Source organism: Castanea sativa, chromosome 12 (genome assembly GCF_040712315.1).
Source record: "Castanea sativa cultivar Marrone di Chiusa Pesio chromosome 12, ASM4071231v1".
In the NCBI taxonomy this organism is placed as follows: Eukaryota; Viridiplantae; Streptophyta; class Magnoliopsida; order Fagales; family Fagaceae; genus Castanea; species Castanea sativa.
The window spans coordinates 35,395,334-35,419,091 of record NC_134024.1 but is presented as its reverse complement, the minus strand read 5'-3'; positions in this window follow the sequence as shown (position 1 = coordinate 35,419,091).

Sequence of the window (23,758 nt, the reverse complement as noted above, 5' to 3'; positions counted from 1 at the left end):
AAGCATTATAAACTTCTTGCGAGAAGAGGAGTAATAATTGCCTAAAGGACAAGCAAAAATAATGCCATCATCATTATCGTCCTAAGTGGGTCGTCCATAAGAAATCACATAGACGATCATTCAACACTTAGAACATTGTTTAAAAGACAATAGCATAAATGGTAAAAATAACGCATAAGCTCGTCCATACAATAGGTGACGGATAAAGAAAAAAATATTCTTTAGTCTAAAGAGGGTAGACGACCACCGTCTAAAAACCCTTATAAAATAAGCCTTAAAAGACAATTGTTAATAAGCTCGTCTAGAACACTCTAGATGAAGTAATTGTACTCGAATACATTTAAAAAAAAAAGAAAAAAAGAAAGCAAACCAAACAACAATAGCACTAGTTTAAAAAAATTGTCTTCAAGAGGGGGGGGGCATCAACGTTGGGGTCGTCCTGAGCTGGTTTGGTGGAAGTGTCGTCCTCAATGTTGACATCGTCTAAGCCTGTTTGAAGGAGAGAACTTGTAGCAGCGCCAAGGTTGAGTTTAATGGTGCTAAAGTCAACTCCAGGAAAGTTGTCTATAGTGTCCATCCTAAAATCTTCAAACCCCGCTGCGTAGTTCGTGTCCAGCAAGTCAGTAAACTCCTTGGACGCTTTGAACTCCTCCACTGCCTCGTCTTTAGCTTTCTTGAGGAGAAGACTCAGCTCGTCATTCTTCTTTTGAAGAAGGTCAAGACGGTCGTCCTTCCTAGCAGCATCAGATTTCAGCTCCCCTACCAAAGCACTCAACTCCTCAGCCTCGTCCTTGGCCTTGTTTACCACCTCGGCCCACGTCTTGCAGTCGTTCTTAATCTCTTCTATTCTTTTCTCTCGAAGGATCCTCGTCCTGTCCATCTCTATGGCCTGCCTGGACGCAGCTATGAACTTCGACATTGCCTACATGGAAGATAAGAAGGTTCAAGAGATAAAAATAACAGTGGATAACATGGCTAAACCAAGACGAGGCAAAGATGGTCACCTTAAAAAGGTCACGGACACCGGAGTGCTCAAACTCCTTCAAAGACATGTCGTAGCACGCAGCCACGTTCTCGCCTGTTACAGCCTCTTGGAATCGTTCCCAAGCTAAATCCTCATTCTCTAATAAGTTTGTAGAAATCCTTTGAGGAGGCTGGGACGAAGCAGGAGCAGGGGACTTGGATGGAGTGATGCTAACAGGCGTAGACGAGTCGATATCGACGATTGGGATGGACGGCTGGGAGAAAGGAGGATCAGGCCTGGCAGTTTCGGGCCTGGACGACCCATGCTTGGTCTTCTTCCCCCGACGACTGGGCAAGCTTCCCAAGTCCAAGTTTTTAGACAAGCTTTTCCTCTTCTCTCCAGCAGCAGGATGAGGCTGGGTTTGAACTTCAGGTCTAGCCGTCTCGTCGATCACCTCATTTCCCTAATTTCCCTTCATGGTTGCCATCCTTAAAAAAAAAAAACACTCACGTCTACGGACGGTTTGCTCGTGCGCAAGGGCTTCGACGGACGGATCAGGGCCAAGTCCCCACCTGTGCAAACGTCGAAGAGTCACCAACGAGTGAAAGTTTCTCTCGGGGTGTAGACGAGCCCTGTGGACACGGTCACGATGGAACTTACTCAAAGAAGGACGTCTAGCAACTAAAAAAAAAAAAAAGGAGAGAAGAGAGAGGAAAATTAAGGTTAGGCCACTGTTTAAAGATGAAATATAACAAAACAAAATTAAAAAAAAAAAAAAAAAATGAAGGAAAAACATAACATATCTTCTGGACGAAGGTTCCCTAGAAACCAGAGACAAAGAAAAATTCTGTCTTCCAGTTTCTATCAGACGAAGGCAAAGACTTAATCAACCTACAGTCATTGCCCCTAGCTGTAAACTGATAAAAGCCTAGAGATTGACTTATCTCGGAGGGTTTATAACAGTACAGGAACTCGTCCACGGTGATAGGACGGTTCCTATCAAATACCTCCCTTCATAAGACTTGCATAAAGATAATAACTTTCCACGCATTGGGGTTAAGTTGACACACTCCCAAGCCCAGCCTAGTGAGTAATTCCCTAGCAAAGGCATTCAAAGGAAATCTAAGCCCCCCTAGCAAATAAGCTTCATAAATACCTATTCCAAAACGAGGTTGGCAACGCCATTCACCTCGAACGGCTAACCTAGGATTTAGGTCGTCAGAAATTTGGAACCAACTCCTAAGAGCATCTAACCTCTTCTCGTCCATCTTAGAAGGGATTTCTATAGCACAACTATATACAGTTTCTTCTTCGTCCAAAGGGGAGGACGACGGGACGCTCGTCGAGGTATCAGCCCCAGAGGCTACCCTCGTCCTAACATTTTCCTAATAGGTCTCGATGGGAATTCCTGGAACACCAGAGGTATATTCCTCTGTTGTGTGGCCACTTCTACTACTATCATTACTGGAAGTATCATAACTAGAAGAATCGTGATACTCGTCTATGGCCTTGACTACACTGTCGCTAGACGAATAGGAAGCCATTGAGGACGTCCTAACACTTAAAAAGGAAAGCTTGAGAGTTAGAGTAAAGGGAATACCTGGCTCTAGAAGGAAGACACTAAGGACGCTGAGAATACTCCTAGACGAGGCGACGGACGAGAATGTCAAAACAGAAAATCTGAAAAAGTGAGAAGGGCATGAGAGGGAAACCACTATTTATAGGTAGAAAAGTCTCGGTATTCACAACGACGAGACCAATGGGAAAGTGACACATTGCGTCTGCCTCGAAGAGGTAAGCCGACGTGGCCAACCACCTATGAAAGTATGACACGTGGTGCGCTGCTTAAAAAAAAAAAAAAAAAAAAGAGGTAAAAGTAATAAATGTTTTTGAAAAACTCGTCCTAAAGTCTGGTGATATACTGGATGGCCCCTGGACGAGGGGCAACTGATGAGGAACGAAGATACTCCAGATCGTCCATGGTCATCCACACCAGCAGCCATCCAGAAGAAGGCACACCAGCAACTGTCTAGAAGAAAGCACCAAGACGGGGCTAACGCCATGGCCGTCCATGGATGAAGACAAACCCACATCACTCATCCAAGGAAAGCGCCCACCCCCGTCCTGAAGGGATTCGTCCACACAAGGACCCCTGGACGAGAATTTTACACTTGGGAATTACTAAATACATTCCACCACTCCGTAATATACGCATAACTTCCAGTGACCGTTGTGTGAGAAAATATAACTCCTAAATGGTTATGGGAGTTATCCAAGAACCCCCCGACCTCCTCAAATCCAGGAGAGGTTACAATTTCAATAACTATTCCCACGACACTATATAAACACCCATTCAGACCAATAAAAGTTACATTTTTTACTCCTCCCAAAAAGTTGGAACTCCAAAAATATAGAGAGAAAACTAACTTTGTCACTGGAGGGTTCTTGGTCGGCGACCCCGATCACCTTTGATTTCTTTTCCTTCTTTTTCAGGCCATCGAGAGAGCAAGTGGTCCTTTCAAGTCCAAAGCATCCAGCCTACTGATTTTCTTCGCATCATCACATGCATCATTGATACTGAGAGATTCTTTTTAAATTCCATAGCATTCATTGAAGAAGAGGGGAGATGTATATGAAGGTGCCTGAATTGGTGTGGTAACTGGGTACATGCACTGTTAGCTAAGTAGGAGAGGAAGGATTTTGGGTTTTGATTATTGTAGAAGGGGAGGTGAACCTGGAAATACGCGTGTGTGGAAAAAAAAGAAGAAAAAAGAGCACATCGAAATTTCAACTGATCTCACTTAAATTTAGATAGATGGAGCCACATAAATCTTGACACATGACACAAAATTAGGATTCTAATTTAGAATTGTAATTTGAGTTTCTCTTTACTTCACCTATTATATATATATATATATATATATATATATATATTAGCCCACATGGCTCAAGGTAATTGGCTAGTTAATTCAACATGTGCTTTATGAATTAAGTCATGTGTTAAATGAGCTAAATGTGCTCAAATCCTAACTAACTCATCCTAATCCTAATCTCAACAAACTAGCTAACTACCTAACTAAAGAGATTACAACAATTATTTTATATTCCTAACATGTCATATCAACCCAACTTCATCTTGGCACATTTCATCTCAACCCAAAAACCCCATGTTCTGGTCATGTGTGAGATTAAGTAATAAACATAGAGAGAGTCATTGCCGTGGCACAATGCATCCGTGATTCCTTAGAGTTGTTGCCAATCAGATTGAAAGAGAGAAGCTGGGTCTTGGCTGGGTCAAATCAAGAAAGGGGTAGAGGACAATGATGGGTTCAATGGTGGGTCAAATTGAGAGAGAGGGAGGACACATTTTCCAAGTGTGCCATTTGTGTCCAACACTAGGGTGATGTGTAGGGGTGTTTCGGTTCGGTTTCGGTCGGTGGTCGGTTTTGGGCCTGGAGTTTGGGCCTGTTGGGCCTCTTGGTTTTTTTTTTTTTTTTTTAAAAATTCTGTTTAGGCTTCTTAAAAAAAATATCAGTATTCAAGCCATTTGTTTTATGACCCTTTTATGCTCTAATTAAGCCTATTTTAGAAACCTGTTTTGGGCTTATTTTAGGAACCAATTGTGGCCCAAATTCGGGCCTTATCTATTTTGGCCCATGGCCATCTTTAGGCATTTTTTAGCTTTCTGTTTTGGCCCTTTTGGCCCAGATTTGGGCCTTTCCTATTTTGGCCATTTTTGGGCCTTTTTATAACCTGCTTTGTATTTTACATTTCATTAACTTGCAGATTCATCAAAAAAAAAAAAAAAATCATAAACTGAACCTGTTACAGATTCATAAATCCAAAAATACAAACACATATAGCAGATTCATAAATCACAACCTGTCATAAATTCATAACCTGCTTTAGAGCTTCTATTATACTCATTAAAATACACATCACATATTCAAAAATAAAAAAATAACCTGTCAACATGATAAAACCTGTCAACAATACAATTGCACAAACACAACTTGACAACACAGATTCACAAATCCAGAAATAATCTAGAGCAATTTCACAAGTACGACATTACAACACAGATTCACAAATCCAGAAATAATCTAGAGCAAAAAATTGCTCTAGTGCTCAAAGCCTCAAATCTGTAACTTTTTATAGGCAGGAGGCACCCATCAAATACAAACAAGATTAAAAAATAAACTGTACAAGTCAAAATAAAATAACTGGTGCAGATTTCAATACTTACATAATAGCATTACAACAAAATAACACCAAAATACTTACATAACACCAAAATAACTAGTGCAGATTTCAATACTTACAAAATAACATAACTAGTCCATGTGTCAATACTTACATAATAGCATTATAGCCAAAGACTCAAAATAAATTGGCCATATGTCAATGTCAATGTCAACATATACTATCCATATTTAATATTTGGCCAAAGATTCAAAATAAATTGGCCATATGTCATTGCCTATTGCCTAATATCCTATATTTTCTATGTATAGGGCACTGTCAAAGCACAAAATAAAAGCCCATATCTATATATCTATATGTAGGCCACTGTCTACTAGTGTCTAATAGCAAAAAGTGTAAATATCATCAATACCACCCATCCAAAGAGCAAAGAGCAATCTTCAACCATCATCGTCAATAGGTGTTGGTGTGGACATGCCTAGTTCCGATGTAGCAGCATCATTCACAAGTTCTACAAACAAAAAATGAAAAAAACATAGAAGTCACTTGTACAATAAAACAATATATATGTCAAGAATCCAAGACATGCAGTTTTTTTTAATAATAATAGACATGCAGAATTTTTTTTAATAAATAAAGAAATAGAAATTAAATTTTTTTAATATAACAAATAAGTCATACCTCCATCAAGCTTTTCAAACTCCTCAACATCATCCATGGCAGCACGAAGGCAGATTAGAGCCTATGAAGGACGGAGCCAATTTTGACCACAAATGAGGGCTTCCACCATAGGTGGAGACAATGAACTCCGGAAGGGATCAAGGACATGACCAGCCGTACTAAAGGCAGATTCTGAGGCCACAATAGATACCGGAATTGCAAGAACATGTTGTGCAACTCTTGAAAGCACACGATATCGTGGAGAATTAACCTTCCACCAAGCCAAAATATCAAAATTATCATCAAAGACATCTTCACAACTCTCTAACAAGTCTTTATCAACCTCTGATTTGGTATTTGAAGAATCAATACCCTTCAAGTGCTCCTTAAATCCCATCATCCTCATTGCCTTCGCATCAACCACACTAGAATCATCTCCCTCCATTGATCCACTTGGTTTTTGGCCTTGGGCTTGTGCAACAGCACTAGCACTACTACTCCTCACTTGATTTTGAGCATAAACATTATATAAATACACCAAAACAGCCTTTATTCTTTTTGCCATATCAACAGCCGTTTGGTTCTCATACAAAGTACCAAAACAGTACTCAAGATACCTCATCTTGTATCGAGGATCAAGAACTAACTCTACATACAACAAGTGATTCATATTATCAAAGTTCCCCCAATACTTTTCAAATTTGGTCTTCATGTAATTAGCCATTTTTTTCAACAAATAACTATCTTTTTCATACTCCAAGTCAATTGTGTCATAAATTGACATGAGCTCCAAAAAGAAAGAATTGCTAGTGACATAATTAGCACCTGAAAACCGCAAGGTTGCATCATAAAAAATTTTAAGAAATTTCGAAAAGATCCTAATCTTTTCCCAATCCACATCACCCATTCCCCAAGCAACCTCTTCTATATCATTTCCATCTTCCTTTTCGTCCTCTCTAATTTTCATAAGATAATTTGGATCTTCTTCCTCCAATCTCTCAAAAGCCTTTTGATACTTCTCAGCCTTCTCCAACATAATATAGGTGTAGTTCCACCTAGTGGGCACATCTAAGCACAACTGACCTTTAAACTCAACTTTCTCCTTCTCCGCACATAACTTAAATGTGCTTTGTCTTTGTGGAGATGATCTCACATATCGCACAGATTTTCTCATCTTCACTATTGTCTCGTCCATTTCAACTAACCCTTTCACGAACAATTAAGTTCAAGATATGAGCACTACACCTCACATGCAAGTATTTATGCCCTAAAATTGTTGCCTTCCTATGCTTAGTTTTTTTTTCAATAAAAGAAATCAGCCCACTATTAGAAGCAGCATTATCAATTGTAATAGTTAAAATCTTGTCTATCCCCCAATCAAGTAAACACATCTCAACTGCCTTCCCAAGTGTTTCACCCTTGTTATTTTCCACTAAACAAAAACTAAGAATTCTCTTGTGTATTTTCCAATCACTATCTATAAAATGGGCAGTGAGACACATGTAGTTCAAATTTTGAACAGATGTCCATGTATCTGTGGTAAGGCAGACCTGCTGCTCTTTTAGGGCTTCTTTCAACTTTTGTTTCTCATCTAAAAACACCCTAAAGCAAGTTTTGGCAATTTTTGTGCGGCTAGGGATTGGATTGGACCTAGGTTGGGTTTTAGACATAAACCTCTTAAAATCATAACCCTCCACAAACCTAAAAGACAGCTCATCTAGAATAATCATCTTTGCCAATGCTATCTTACATTCCTCAAAATTAAACACCCAAGGCACTAGTTTACCACTACTTTCTCCTTCTTCTTTAGGTTTGAATGCTAGGGTTGATTGGTTTTTTTTTTTCTTCCCTATAAGGATATTTCAAACATAGTGATTGTATGTGAGTTCTCATGGTTGTAGTGCCATTTTGCTGAGTGTCACAAGCATAGGTTGTGCCACAGTAGTTACAAGCTGCCCTAGGTTTTTCCCCCCCTTCAATAACAGTGAAATGACCCCAAAAAAAAAAAAGATCTTTTTTTACCAGTATTACCTGCATTTGGTGGGAGTAGGGGTTTGCCTTTGTCTTCATGCACATTGGTTGTGCCTTGACCCGCTTCAAGGTCTTGACCCTCTGGGATTTCCGTTGTCTCATTCATCTACAATAAAAAATAAAACACAATAAGTCAGCAACTATAAAAAGTAAAAAATAAAAAATAAAAATTTAACGCCAATAACAATAAAACAATAACACAATAACAGTCAGCAACAAAAAAGAAAAGAAAAGAAGGAAAAGGACTCTAGTATACAACAAAAAGCCGACAATAAACACGTCAATAAGATAATAATAAACACATCAATATCAAGGCAATAATAACAAATACCCCAACATCACAATCAACTATTAACAAATACACCAACATCACAGTTAAGCACATGGAGTAATTGATTTTCAAATCTGTAACATCAATTAGAAAATAACACTTCAACATCACAGTCACGGATTCACAGCATGTCAACAACAATAAACAAAAATATATCAACAATAAATAAATAAAAAAGCAGCTAACTTTATAAAAAAAAAAAAGGCAATCAACTAACTTTAATAAAAAAAACCAGCTAGCACAAGCAGCCAAGCACATGGGTTATCGATTTTTTCAAAACCCCAACTTTATTCGCATATAAAGCTTAAAAAAAATAAACATCTTGATTACAAAATAGAGATTCAGACATTTAGTATTTTAAAAACCCTAACTTTATTGATTAAGTATTAAAAAAATACAAAATACAAAACAGAGAGGGGGTTATTGAGCTTTTCAACGAGCACATGAGACAAAGGCAATCAGCTGAGCTAACTTTAACACATGGGTTATCGATTTTTTCAAAACCCTAACTTTAGTTGCATATAAAACATTAATACTTGAAAAAATAAACATCTTGATATTATGTTGTTAGTACAAAACAGAATCACTATTTTCAAAAACCAAAACACAAAACAAAGAAAGGGTCAAAGGGTAAAGAGATTTTCAAAATGGAGACTCACCGTGAGATGAGAAGCAGATGATTAAGCCGGCGTGGGGAGGGCTGAACGTGAGAGAGAGTGAGGGCTGAACGTGGAGGGCTGGAGGCTGTCTATTTCGAAGAGTGAAGGCTGAATGGAGGCTCACCGTGGGCGAGAAGGGAGGGCTGAACGTGAGAGAGAGTGAGGGCTGAACGTGGAGGGCTAGAGGATGTTTGTTTCGAAGAGTGAAGGCTGAATGGAGGCTCACCGTGGGCATGGAGGCTGTGGAAGTGTCTATTTTGGAGATGGACTGATGGAGAGTGACGGCTGAAGAGAAGAGAGAGTGGAAAGTGTGAGACTGTGATTGAAAAATGTGGGGTATGTAGGGTAGGGTTTCCAATTTTTGATTTTATAGTGTAATTAGTTTTAGTTTAATTAGTTTAATTAGAATCATTAGATATTTACTTAGTTTAATTATAGGTATTAATCTAATGGGTTTTATTTTAATTATAGGCCGGATCACTTATCAAAAAAAAAAAAACTAGGCTGGATCAGTCAAGGCCCAATCTTGAATCACTTTAAATTTTGAATCATCATTGGCCCAATTGTGAATAAAATTGGGCCAAAGCATGTCACTTATTAAATATATATTATATTATATATTTAATATAATAATATATAATAATATTTCGGTTCGGTTCGGTGTATAAAAAATTGCCACTAAACCGAAATATTCGGTTTTTTATATTATAAAACCAAAACTGAAATTGACCCGAACCGAACTGAAAATTTTGCATCAGTTCGGTCGGTTTGAATCGGTTTTTTCGGTTCCACGGTTTTTTGCACACCCCTAGTGATGTGGGTGTAAGTATATATTCATTATCTTTCTATTTTAGACTCATTACCAATCATTATGTTTTTTTAGGTGTGATTGGTCACCTAAATCTAGTTATCATCTAATTAGTTAAGAATTGCCCTAAGGGTTTATAAGCTAAAAGGGTAAGGCAAAAATGTCTTGAAAATGTGAATTACTGTGTAATTTTAGTGAGAGCTATATTTTTTTTTAGTAACTTTAAAAAATCAATATCTCTTTATGTAGAACGTTAGTGTAAAAGATCAACCATTGACTTAACCATTAATCTTGAATTTTATTTTTTTCCTAATAGTGACAATGCAAATTATTTTCCTAAAGACCACATTTAAAAGAAAATTTTATACAAATCCCAAAACTCGTTTAAGCACACAATGTTGGAAAAAATGGCCAAATACCACATTTTTCCGAAATTTGTAGCAAAAAAGCACTGTTTTGGAACTTATTAATGATCTACCACTTTTCTAGTACTTGAGCTCTACAAACTCGAGTTCCCCCTAGTTCTGCCACCATGGCACCGTCTGATATGGCATTTGGGCAATCAAAAAAATCCACTTGGTACTCGAGTTTCTTAGACTCGAGTACTGTGCTAGTCTAGTACCCGAGTCCATTAAACTTGAGTATGGCCCCCTGTTTTTACCGAATTTCCCTCTCTCATCACTCACTTTCTCAATCTCCCTCTCACCCTCTCAATCTCGCTATCATCTCACTCTCACTCTCTCAATCTCGCTATTGTCTCACTCTCACTCTCCCACACGCTCTCGATCTCTCTCTCAGTCTCGCTCTCGCTCTCAATCTCCCTCTCAGTCTCACTCTTGCTCTGTACTCTCCCTCTTGCTCATGCTCTGTACTCTCACTCTCGGTCTGCATCTTCAGTTTGGAATCACAAGGTATGGTTTCACACCTCAATATTTGTTTGAGCATTGGGGGGTTAGGGTTATTTGTGGGTATATTTCGGTATTTTTGGGTATTTGTAGTGTAATTATTTTTTGCTTTTAATGAACATTTTCGTGTGTTATTAGAGCAATCAGTCATTGTACGACACAATTAGCGTTCTCATTGAGGTCGTATTTGATTTGTGAGATTGAGTAGGTTGCTTAGAAGATATGCGGCAGATCCCTATTAATGTGTAGAGGATCCATAGCTGAGCCTAATTTTTTTTGGGGCTTGATGTTGTTGAATAATTAGTAGGATGCTTGGACTATTAAAGTGAGGGTTGATTTTAATAATGTAGAGAGGCTTTCATTTTAGAAATTTCTTCCATCTGAAACTTGTGGCTTTCTCATTTATTTATTTAGGGGTGAAAATGTTTTATCTTGTATGTTGATGTATTCTATTTCTATTAGTTGAATATACTGTAATCTACTTAACATTCAAAAGTTTAATTCATTTTTTTTAATGAAATCACTGAAGACTGCATTAGATATATATTATTGCCATTTTCAGCCAAATATGTTTATAATTCAAAATAAATAAATAAATAAGAAGAAGAAGAAGAAGAAGAAGAAGAAGAAGAAAGTTTATGTATTTGAAGTGAATTTTCCCCTGATTGCTATTGTCACCAAATGCACGATAACTCTTAGGTGTTCAAGTAAAAGATGTGTGTTTGGATTGCATAATACCTATTAAAAAATGCATAATACTTTCAACTTCTAATTGTGAACTGCCATACCAATTTCAAAGATCATGCTTGTACTTTAGACACCCTACCCATTGTAATGCCATGACTCTATTTACCTACTAGGCATAAACACATCCAAACAAATGGCTTCACTTTGCCCTAATGCAATTCTCTTTCTTTTAAATTTGCCAATAAAATATAACACAAATAACACTTTTTCCTTCGTCTAGTAGACCATTGAATCTACTTGTAAGGTATATAGCCACTCTCTCTTGAATGAAATTCAAGCTTATAAAAGAAATTTATTAAAGAAAAAGAAAGAAAAAGTAGGAACTCAATTATGTGAATTTTCCTCATGTGTCATGCTTCTTAAAAAGAGAATTAGAATGTTTATGCTTTGCATTTGACCTAATGGGCCAGTAGTCACTTAATGGGCCATTAATCACCTTTAATTTATGCCAGATATGGACCCACATCAAGCGGAACCCTCTATAGGGACTGTCTTGACTAGGCAAGCTGTGCATCGTTCAAGTTTGCTTTGGGATACTCCTTTAGTAGGTGAGGTATGCACTTGTCCAAAATTGTAGTCAATATATGTAGTAGAAAGATTTTTGGCATTTAAGTTTGAAGTGTAATTATTACGTGCTTTGTGAATGCTATTATTAATACTAAGTTGCTCTGTTTACAGGAAGTGCCAGGTGTACTGACTTGTCGTCACCGAGAGAAAGGTTTGTTTGAAGGTGGGTTAGATCCACGGATTGTTGCTTATATCACAGATGCGGGGTTAGATGGGCTACTTCGGGTCCCACATATGGACCTTGACCATGCACTGATCACGGCCTTGGTGGAAAGATGCGGCCGGAGACGCACTTATTCCACTTGCCCCACGGTGACCTTTTATTATTTTATATGTGTATAAATAAATAAATAAATATATATATATATATGGTTATATGCTGATATTTATGTGTATAAATTATTTGAATGATCGAGATTTAATTATTTATATGTCTATACACAAAGTCGAGGAGGTTGAGTTTGATTATAAGTTGTTTTTATCATAAGCCAAATTTATGTAAGTGGTTATAGATTATAACAACTTTTATATTGTTAATAATAGGTCGGTGATGGATTTTCACTTTTTCTATGTGTACTACGATGGAGAGACGTATTATCATGAGTTGCATGGATTGTCATACCAAGGCTCAAACCAAAAGAAAACATGTGTTAAGGTGATGTGTGGGATAGGCCATATGAAATTGCAACAAAGAATATTGAAGGCGATGGGGTTAGACCACTCTAGGCATAACATTTCCATTGTGTATCGAGCACCTCAACAGGTTGTAGACACCCAGGTTTTCTACAATTCACTACAGTTATCAAGTGGTGCCCAAGTGAAAATGATGTGGGAAATTGTTGAACAAATGGTGGTGAAAGGATTCGTTGCTTCGGATCTCTATGTCACTGTTGAGCCCACCATAGTAGAGGCTGGAGAGGGTTCACAACATACTGTTTTGGATGGAACTGTAGATGAGCACATTGACTGAATACCATTACAGTCTTATCAAGGGTGTGCAGAGAACACAGAAGATGGGTATGGCAGTGAACCGTGGCAGACATTTCCCCATGTGAACTCGACTGAGGAGGAGGAAGGGCCCCAGGAAGTGCATGAAAGAGAGCATTTATCTCATGATGAGCTGCATGGGGGCACATCCTAAAATGAAGATGATCACAGACTTGGTGATGATGCAACCCATATTGATGTTACTAGGGATGACTTTGAGGAGCTCCTAGATACCATGGGTGAACATGAGGATGTTGATCATATCGAAGATGTGGTTGTAGAAGAGAATAGAGACACATGCCCCGGTCCCGATCCTACGCTGGAATGGTTCACCAAAAACACTTGGGATAATATGTTTGATCCATCACTGGTTATGCAATCGGAAGTATCAAGTTGGACGTCTGGGGAGCAGCCAATGAAAAGGGTGGTATTCGAGATTAAATTGGCAGTGCGACATGTGTTGACTTGGTATGCAGTGCGAGAGAATTTTAGATTCAAAACTGAGCATTCAGACTTAGAGAGACTTATGGTGAGTTGCGAGGATGATTCCTGTCCATTGTCAGTCCGTGCTATCTGTTGCAAGGGAGACAATGTCTGGGAGATCGCAAAATGCAAGGGCTCCTACACGTGCAACAAAATTCAGAATGCTCATGATGGTCGGATGATTGATTCAACATTCCTAGCATACGTACTTGAGCACTATATAATAGAAGACCCCGCGTATAAGATAAAGAACTTACGCCACGTTGCTTTGGCAGACTTAAAACATGAAGTATCTCACTACAAGGTATTCTTTAACTTGCATTCTTTTTTCAATATAATGTAGAGACATCAGTTTTCATGGAAGTATAAGCATGATATTGTTTCCTAAAACCCATGAATACCTGATGTTATGAAAAATGAAATTGAAAAAAAAAAGAATAAAGAGAAAGAAATATTATCTTCATCTTATAGCCATACAAGTCTTGATTTCTTTTCTTCAACTATAATTATTTAACTTGTATTCATTTCTAACATAATCATTATGGTTTACATACAAGGTATGGGACACCAAACAAAAGACAGTTGCAGCTATATACGGGGATTTTAAGTAGTCTTATGTAGAGTCGCCACATTTTTTGGCAGCACTTAAGGATGCAAGTCTGGGTACAAAGTATAAGTTACTAGTGGATGATAATTATGAGTCGGGAACCTGTACATTCAAGTCCGTATTTTGGGCATTTCGTTCATGTATTGTTGGGTTCAAGCACTGTAGGCCTGTGATTAGCATTGATGCAACCCACCTCCATGGAAAATATAAAGGGAAATTGATAATTGCAATGGCGACAGATGCTAATAATAAGATTTATCTACTAGCCTTCGTCGTTGTCGAAGGTGAGAGCACAAAGACTTGGGGTTGGTTTATGGCTTGTATAAGAAGGTATGTTACCGGCCGGAGTAAGCTGTGTGTCATATCTGATAGACACCCTAGGATACAAGCTATCTTCAGAGACACTAATCGAAACTTTTTGCAGCCTCCCCTGACAGATAATCATTACTGCCTTCATCATCTATGTAGTAACGTCAACACTAGATGAAAAAATGAAACTTTAAAGAATCTAGTATGGAGGGCAACAAGTGCTACCCAGGAGCGAAAGTTCAATGCCACATTCGACTTAATTGAGAATGTCAACCGCGATGCGCACCAATATCTGAAGGATGTGCCCAAAGAGAAATGGGCTTTAACTTTTGATGAGGGTTACCGTTATGGGGCGATGACTACAAACGTCTCAGAGTGCTTCAATGGTGTTCTAAAGGGTGCTCGTAGCCTGCCCATTATGGCAATGGTGAAATACACATGGTTCAAACTAAATGCTTACTTCGATGATCGTCGCAATAAGAGCATAGTGCAGTTGAATTCAGGGAAAAATGGTGTAAATATGCCTTGGATATCTTCATGAGAAATAAGGCGAAGGCGGAGCATCACAGGGTGACAAGATTGAGCGGGCAACAACAATCATATCAAGTAGATACACCACATAATCCAGGGACTGCTGGACATGGGGATCACACACATGGAGTTAAGCTGCTGCAAAGAACTTGCACATGTCAGAAGTGGAAACTGTACAAGATACCATGTTCACATGTCATTGCAGTTTGTATTAGGTATCGACATAATGTAGAGTAGTACATTGACCCAGCTATAGCGTGTACGCACTGTTCTGGAGCTATGCACCCATTTTCCCTGCGTTGAAAGATAGATTATCATGGCTGGATCCTAAAGAAACTCAAAGGGTCGTCCTTAAGCCCCGATTGATCCGAAAGAAAGGTCGCCCTATCTCAACACGAATCAGGAATGAGATGGACGAGGGCAGAGAATGGCCGAGAACCACACCATGGAAGGAGGGGGGAGGAAGGTGCAATGCGGGTTGTGTGGCCAAGAGGGGCATAACCGAAGAACATGCCCTAAGCGGAACAAAGTACCGATGAGTGGTGGTCTCGCGGACTAGGTATGCTAAGTTTGAATTGTGGCATCCTTCTAAATGCAACTTGAAACAATATGCATGATATATGCCATTAGATCAAAATGCATGCTATATGAATCCATGTGCACGGATTCACACATTTTAGATTATCCATCTTTTTAACTAGTATTTTTGGACTGCTGATCCAATAGTAGTTTAGCAGTGAGTGTTCTTTTATCCAATTTAAGATTGGATTGTTTTGTGTTCTTTTTCATTTTTGTGAGCGTGTGTGTGTGTGGATAAGGTGAACTTTTATAAATATAAAAGCCTATGTTAGACTTTTGTTCGTTTGTGTGCTTCTACTATAGTGTTTCGGTATTACCACGTCAACATCTTATTTGGTAGGTTAAAGGTTTGGATCACCTGATATTGAAATTAGTATGCTTATGTATTAGTTTTACCCATTATATGAATGATTTTTTTTGAACTTTAGACCGGTAGATCCTTTTATGGTATGGGAAGATTGGAAGATTGAGAAGTAAAAAAAAAAAAAAATCAAATCTGGAATTGTAAGGATACATTTACATTTCTTTTACTACATTTTTCAACTTTTTCTTGTTGATTTTGTTTTCACTATCAGTTATGTTAATGGGCAATAATAATTACCAACTGATACCAGATTCACTAGGTGTATGTTAGGTGTATTCTAATTTTTACTTTCTAAAAGTTGTTTCATTATTGTTCAACTACAAAGAACCATAAATAATCCTATTCAATTTTATCTGTTAGGTTTTTTTTTTTTTTTTTTTTTTTTTTTTTTTTTTTTTTTTTTAAGGTAAAGGAACTGCTAGTTATGGGGCTACTTGTGGCTTGGTGCTAATTGAAACCATGATTCAGTCATGTTGTGGTCTACTTAATTTTCTCGGCCATGAACTTATATGCAGTTTGATAAATTAAGTCCTTTATGAACAAAAACAGCTCTAGTACATATTAATTTTCTTGATCATTGTTGGAATTTTCAAATTTTGGTCCTTCTAATAATTATTTTCCTTGCTTGTGGTAGGTTGTGTTCATAGTTCATACTCTTAATTTCTGAATTTGATCCCTATCAATTTGAATTGATTCTATGAAATAGTGTCTTACCAATTCTCCTTTAAGGTAGAAGTTCCCAACTCTTATTTCTCATTTCTTTTATTAGTGTAAGCTTTGTTGAGTTACTATGGAAATTATTATATTCAAATAGTGGGTATAAGATCTAGTTGAGTGTGCATGAGTCCAGGAAACTCAAGTACCAAGTGGATTTTTTTATTGCCCAAATGCCATGTCAGACGGTGCTATGATGGCAGAATTAGGAGGAACTCAAGTTTGTAGAGCTCGAGTACCAGAAAAGTGGGAGACCACTAATAAGTTCTAAAACAGTGCTTTTTTACAACAAATTTTGGAAAAAGGTGGTATTTGACCATTTTTGCCATACAATGTTAGTTTCAGGGGAAAAAAGCTTGATATCTTTCTTAGTAGTATCTAACATCACAGCCCACATAATATATAGAATAAAAAAAAGAGAAATATAAATATAATCTAATATGAAATTCAACTCCTAAAGATATCAGTATTAGGTTCTGAATGCCCCGATTAACATAGCTTTTAAGACTCAAACACAATAGTAAAAATTCGAGTCTTATAATATTTATTACGAAAATTAAAAAAAAAACACACACACATACAATTTAAAACCTATGACGTTTAAAAATTTACATATAACAAGTTTGATCTTGAATTGGACCTGAGTTTCCTCCTGTTGTATCTAAAAGAATAGCACACTAAAAATGTGAAACACAAGTTAGAAATTAATTAGATCATATAGAAGAACATAATAAATATGTTAGTAAAACTGTAAAACAAGTGGTCAAATATTTAAAATAATTCTTAATGCACAAAAGGAAAGCAATAAAACGACAATCGAATAGTCATAGACCATAGTCATCACGTAACTGTGACTGTGAGTACTACAATATTTTCCTTTATACCATATAACTAATGAGATTATTATAAATTATGTAAAATATATATTAAAGTCATTATAAGGCTATAGATCCAAACTATTTTAAATAAGATTGCTTACTTCTTTTTTTTATTTTAGAAACAAGACTTCCAATATTATTTAAACCAAATTAGCCTTATCAGCATGAAGCGTACATGATAAAGAGGTGGTGAAATATCCTCCATCCACACAACAAAATCTGAAAAATTAATTGACAATCTCTCTTCGTATGAGAGTAGAGCAATTTTGAGAAAAAACTAGAAAATAGATTTGCGTCTTTTTCCAGCTGCTCATATGTAGACACACTTGTGTTGATTGCCAATATTAATTGCATTATAAGGCAATCTGTTTTTTGCTGAATATTATAAGGCATTCATATCATTCCTCGACTGCACATCAAATTCTAAATCGGTAATGATATAGTATTTGATATTGATGATGCTAAGATCGTCAGTTGATTAGGTTCGTCTAGATAAGTTAGCACTAGCTCACCTTCGTACTTGCAGGGTTAAGAATAGAGTCCTCTATGAGTGGTCACCGGTGTGGTGTCAGCCACAGAGTCTCGGATGACAAAGTCAGTGAATGGAATTTGCAGAGAGGGTTTGGTCGTGAGAGTAAAGATGAGTGGTAAAAGGATCAATATCTGTGTGTACCTTGTTCAGTTCTGAAGCCTATATATACCTGCTTTTCTCCTAACCGTTGTATTCCATATATGGTGAAATAAGTGCCTCTTTTGTAACGCTTTTAGGCTCATTTAATGTGGACTTTGATGGGTATCCCAACGGTCTTCTTGTTGATTTGTAATCGTCCAGGATATTGAATGCTCTCTTTATGGCTTCTCTTTCATCATCCATGCTGGGTCTGTGTGGACGATGGTATCTGACGGGTTCGTCTAGACAATGGCATTTATTGGGTCAATCAGTTGCCCCCTATTTTGTGGTCGTCCTTACGTGTGATGACAACCATAAGAATATGGAAGGTTTCTTGTTCAGATGTGACCCTTGGGATTCTGTTTTATTCGCATTTAATGCGTAGTGGTGGAGCAGCATGTGTCGTGGCCATGCAGTGTGCTCCTAGTGGTGGATGCCTTTGTTTGGTTCGAGGGGCTTTTGGTTTTCCTGTTGGTTTTCAGTTTTTTGGGCTTGGTTTTTTAAAAGCTCTTCGCTTTCTTCTCCACCTTCTCATTTCTTGCCATTTTTCGCATTTTTTTGGAGCTTTTCAACCTTTGGTGTTTCTCTTTTTCTGAGCTTGAAGTTTTTGAGGTACTATTTTCTCTCCTTTTCCTTTTTCTTTCTGTAGCAACATTATCTTGAATTTTCTTGTTCTGTTTAGAGATAGAAATCTGTTTCTTCTCTTTTCTCTAGCTTCCATGCTTGGGAATTTTGAAATTAGGCAACTCTATCCTTCTGTTTCGTTCCTCTTTGCATGCTTAGGGGTGTCCTTAGGTTCCCATATCCATTGCCCCCCAATTGAAGGGTTCGTATTTAAGGGCAACGGTTTGGGTTTGGTGTTGGCCAATCTGTTCCCTTTATTGCGCTAGTCTATAAGTTGGTTTGAGGAGTTGGTGGGTGACTGGGGAGTCATGTCTAAGGTAAGGTCTAGTGAACTGGAGACTGGGTTGTCGTCTAGCGATGACCCTATTAAGGCGGAGGTGGATACCGCTACTTCTGGCCGAAGGGAGGTTAAGGCTATCCATGCCATCAAGGAAGGGTGCACTCTGGACCCTGATACTCTCTTTAGGTTCAGGGATAGGTTCCAATTTCCCGAGGGGGTTAGGATTCGTCTTCCCCACGAAAAGGAAAGGGCTTGTCATTTCTCACCTAAGGAAGTGTGCTTTTATGAGGCTGCTTTCCAGTGCGGCCTTAGGTTTCCCATCCACCCTTTCATCAAGGAGCTCCTAAATCATTTTAACATTGCTCCCGAGCAACTTATGTCGGACTTGTGGAGAATAGTAGTTAGATGTATGGAAATATGGATGGTTGTCACTAAGGGACAAGATTAGGTTGGATGAGTTTGTTTACCTGTATCGTTTGAAGGAGTCAAAGGAGTTTGGGTACTACGAACTTGTGCCTTGGGTCAGGAAGGCTAGGATAATTATTGATCTTCCATCGTCCTTATGATGTTGGAAATCAAGGTTCTTTTTCATGTCTAGGGACGGATGGGAGACTTTTTTTGACAATTTTTGGGGTGAAGTCCCTAGGTAGCTTCATCGTTGGAGGCCCCTGACTCTAGGTGCATCGTCTTTTTGATTAACCTTTTGCTAGTTCCTTTGCTTCTTCTTTTTACTCTGTCGCTAATTTTCACTTTATTGTGTTTTTTAGTTAAGAAGCACCCCAAGCTCAAGAGCAGGTACAAAGCGTGTGTCCAGGTTGCTATCGAATATGTGAAGACGATAGACGATTTTGACAACCTTATTGACCCAAGGAGGATAACTCATCACTGCCTTAGTCCTAAGCCTTCTTCCTTTGTCTTGTGTGCTATCGAGATTGAAGAAAAGAGTGAGTCTTCTCCATTTTCCCTCTCTTCTTTTTTATTTATTTTTTTAATCTTTAATCTTCTCGCAAAGATGAAGACCAAATTCAATTAGGATTTGTACTCCAAGATGCGGGCTAGGAAGAATGAGCCCCTCTCAAGTTTAGGGAAAAAGATGGTATGAATGGTCGAGAAAGGAACTCTGATCACCCCTGCTACCTCCGTCCCTGGAACCACGAGGGCTGCTTCTCCTGCTACCTCGGTGGAGGAAATTACCCCTTGTCCAAAGAGGCAACGTGTTGCGAACAAGGGTAAGGAGAAGGTGGGTTCTCGATCGTCTAGCATCTGGGACGATGCAGGCCTGGCCTTGACGAGGGTATAGGATGCTTTCACTACTGAGGACCTTAAGGTGTTTTCAGGTATGACCTTCAACGAGATTGTGGGTCATCATATCCACAAGCTAGTCCAAGTGATGCACATGTATCACTCATTTTTCTTTTTGATTTGGTCCATGAATCAGAAGATTTCGTGTTTTACATAATCTCTTTTTCAAGTGCTGGGAGAGACGATCCACATCACGTCCGAGTACTTGAGCCATGAGGTGAAGGTAGCATCAGCGGGGTCCAAAGTGAAGGCTCTAAAGGTTGAAAATGCTAAACTGAGGAGGGATCTCATCTCCACCATGGACGAAGCTAATACCGTTAAGGAGAAGGCTAAGGCTTTGGCAGACGACTTGAGGGTTGAGAAGTAGCTGATTGTGGAGAAGGATGAGCAACTTCAAGCTGCGAACTAGAAGGTCAAGACCGTTGCTGCCAAGGCAGTTGAAGCCTTTCAACGAACTGAGGAGTACAACATTGTTCTTTTCAGTTGGTATTACAAAGGTTTTGAACTCCTCCGGTGAAATCGCATCAAGTATCCTTCTGGCGTGGACTTAGGGGGGGTCTGGATCTCGAGGAGGTTGATAAAGAGATGGAGGTGGACGAGGCTTCCTAGCTTGCTACTACTGCTCCCGAAGAGAATGCCCTTGAGAACACTCCTACTGACGCAGCTAGTGGTGACAAGGCTGTTGGTTAGTTGTTTTCTTGCTTATAAAAAATCATCCTTAAAAATCATTCTTTAAAGGTGCCTAGTGTGTTTTTGGGCTTTACATGTTATCCTTGAAAAAATCTTTTTGCCCATCATGTTTTTGGGTTTTAAATACTACTTGTGAGCTACTCTTTTTGATGATCATATGTTTATACTTTTGATTGTTTTGCCTTACCTTCATTGCCTGTTCTGCTTTTAATCTTGGTCGTTACTTGGTGGCCTTTGTTTGCGGAGAAACTTGTCCTCGCTAATGTTTTAGCCATTTTTTTTGTGTGATTTTAATTCTATTTAAGGATTTTTATCACTTGGTTTCGTCAGTGATTTGCGTCTATTTAAGAAATTTTATCACTTAGCCATTTTAGGTGATTTACATTCATTTAAGGATTTTCATCACTTGGCTTTGTTAGTGATTTACATTAATTTAAGGAATTTTATCACTTAGCCATTTTTAGGTGATTTACATTAATTTAAGGATTTTTATCACTTGGCTTCATTAGTGATTTACATCCATTTAAGGAATTTTATCACTTAGCCATTTTTAGGTGATTTACATCCATTTAAGGATTTTCATCACTTGGCCTCGTCAATGATTTACATCCATTTAAAGGGTTTTATCACTTAGCCATTTTTAGGTGATTTACATCAATTTAAGGATTTTTATCACTTGGCTTCGTTAGTGATTTACATCCATTTAAGGATTTTTATTACTTAGTCATTTTTAGTTTCTCTGTACTTGCACACAATCCGTTGGAATATTTTATGAATAGTACTTTTATTGCTCTATTTCAAATGAAGATGTTACTTTCGTGAATACAATTGTACTTTACTTCTATCGATGATATTTTTTCAAATGCTCAATGTTCCATGGCCGCGGTAATTTCTTTCTATCCATTAACTCCAAGTGATAGCTGCCTTATCTCGAGTAATGGATGACCTTGTGGGGTCCCTCCCAGATTGGTCGAAGCTTCCCTTAGGTTGGATCATTTTTCGCCGGTGTGACTCTGCGTAGGACAAGGTCTCCTATATTAAGTCTTCTGAGCTTCACTCTCTTGTTGTAATACTTGACCATCTTCTGTTGATATCTCGCCATCTTCTGGGATGCTTCCTCTCTTACTTCGTCCAGGCAGTCCAAGTTGATTTTCAATTAATCGTCGTTACCTTCTTCAGGGAAGGCCACTCTTCTCATGCTGGTGACTCCTACTTCGACTGGTATCACTGCCTCGGTGTCGTGGGTAAGCCTGAAGGGCTTCTCTCTTGTTAAGGTCCTTAGGGTAGCTCTGTATGCCCACAAGACATTGGGTAGTTCTTCAGGCTATGCATTTTTCAACTCTTCCAATCGAACTTTGATGATCTTCAACAATGTTTAGTTCGTCACTTCCGTCTGTCCGTTCACTTGTGGATGTCCTAGAGATGAAAACTGGTTCCTGATCCCTAGTCCCGAGTAAAAGTTTCTGAAGTCATGGTTGTCAAACTGGGGTCCGTTGTCTGATATTATTGTTTTGGGTATCCCGAACCTGTACACTATGTTTCTCCACACAAAATTTTGGATCTTTGCCTCCGTGATAGTTGGTAGTGCATCCGCTTCAACCCATTTTGTAAAGTAGTTAATGGCAACTAACAAAAACTTTACTTGTCTCTTACCTCGAGAAAGTGGACCCATGATGTCTATCCCCCATTGAGCGAATGACCATGGGGAAGTTATGGTCATTATCTTTTCTCCTGGGACGCGCTGGATATTTTCGAATCTTTGGAAATTGTCACATTGTTCAATGAACTCCCTCATGTCCTTCTGCATGGTAGGCCAGAAGTAACCTATTCTGATGATCTTGCTTACCAGGGATTTTGGGCCTGTGTGATCGCCGCATATTCCTTTATGGACTTCCTCGAGAATATATTTAGCTTTGTCTTCTTCGACACACTTTAGGTAGGGCATAGAGAACCCTCTTTTATACAAGGCGTCATTCAAGATCGTGAACCTTGCCGCTCTCTTTCTGATCGTCCTGGCTTCATTAATGTTTGTTGGGACTCATTCGTTTCTAAGAAAATATAGGATTGGAGCCGTCCACCCGTTTTGGCTTTGAACCTCGAGAGTGTGGAATTCTTCAATGCTGGGATACTTTTGGACTTCTACTCTCAAGTCTGGGGGCATTGATCCTTCTACCGATGATGCTTGCCTCGCTACTCCATCTGGTTTTGAGTTCTGGTTCTTGGGGACTTGCGTGAAGTTTACCTAATCAAATTCCTGAGCCAAGTGCTCTGTCAGCCTGAGGTGTTTCCACATCCTGTCCCCCTTTGCTTTGTATTCACCCTTTATTTGTCCGATCGCCAATTTGGAATCACTTTGGAGGAGTAGGTTTCTGGCACGCAATGCCTTCCTGACTCTGAGCTCCGTCAGTATGGCCTCATATTCTACTTCATTGTTAGTGGCGGGGAATTGAAGTTGCACCCCATATCTGAGGAAATTTCCTTCTGGGGTGATGATGATGACCCCTACTCCCCCTTTTTTTTTTCAGGTTGACAACCCATCAATTTGTATTGTCCATCTTTTTAGGTCATCTTGGACTTCTTCTTTGTTGGGAACTGTGAACTCGGCGACGAAGTCTACAAATGCCTGTGCCTTGATCATTGTTCTAGGGTGGTATTCAATTTCGAACTGGCTAAGTTCAACTGCCCATTGTATCATCCTTCCTGCAGCTTTGGACTTGTTCATTGATTTCCTTATTGGTTGATTCATCATTACCAAAATAGGGTTTGCCTGGAAGTAGGGACGTAGTTTACGAGAGGCGGAAATCAGGGCAAATGCGATCTTTTCAATCCGCGGGTATTTTGCCTCAGCTCCTTGGAAGGCTTCGC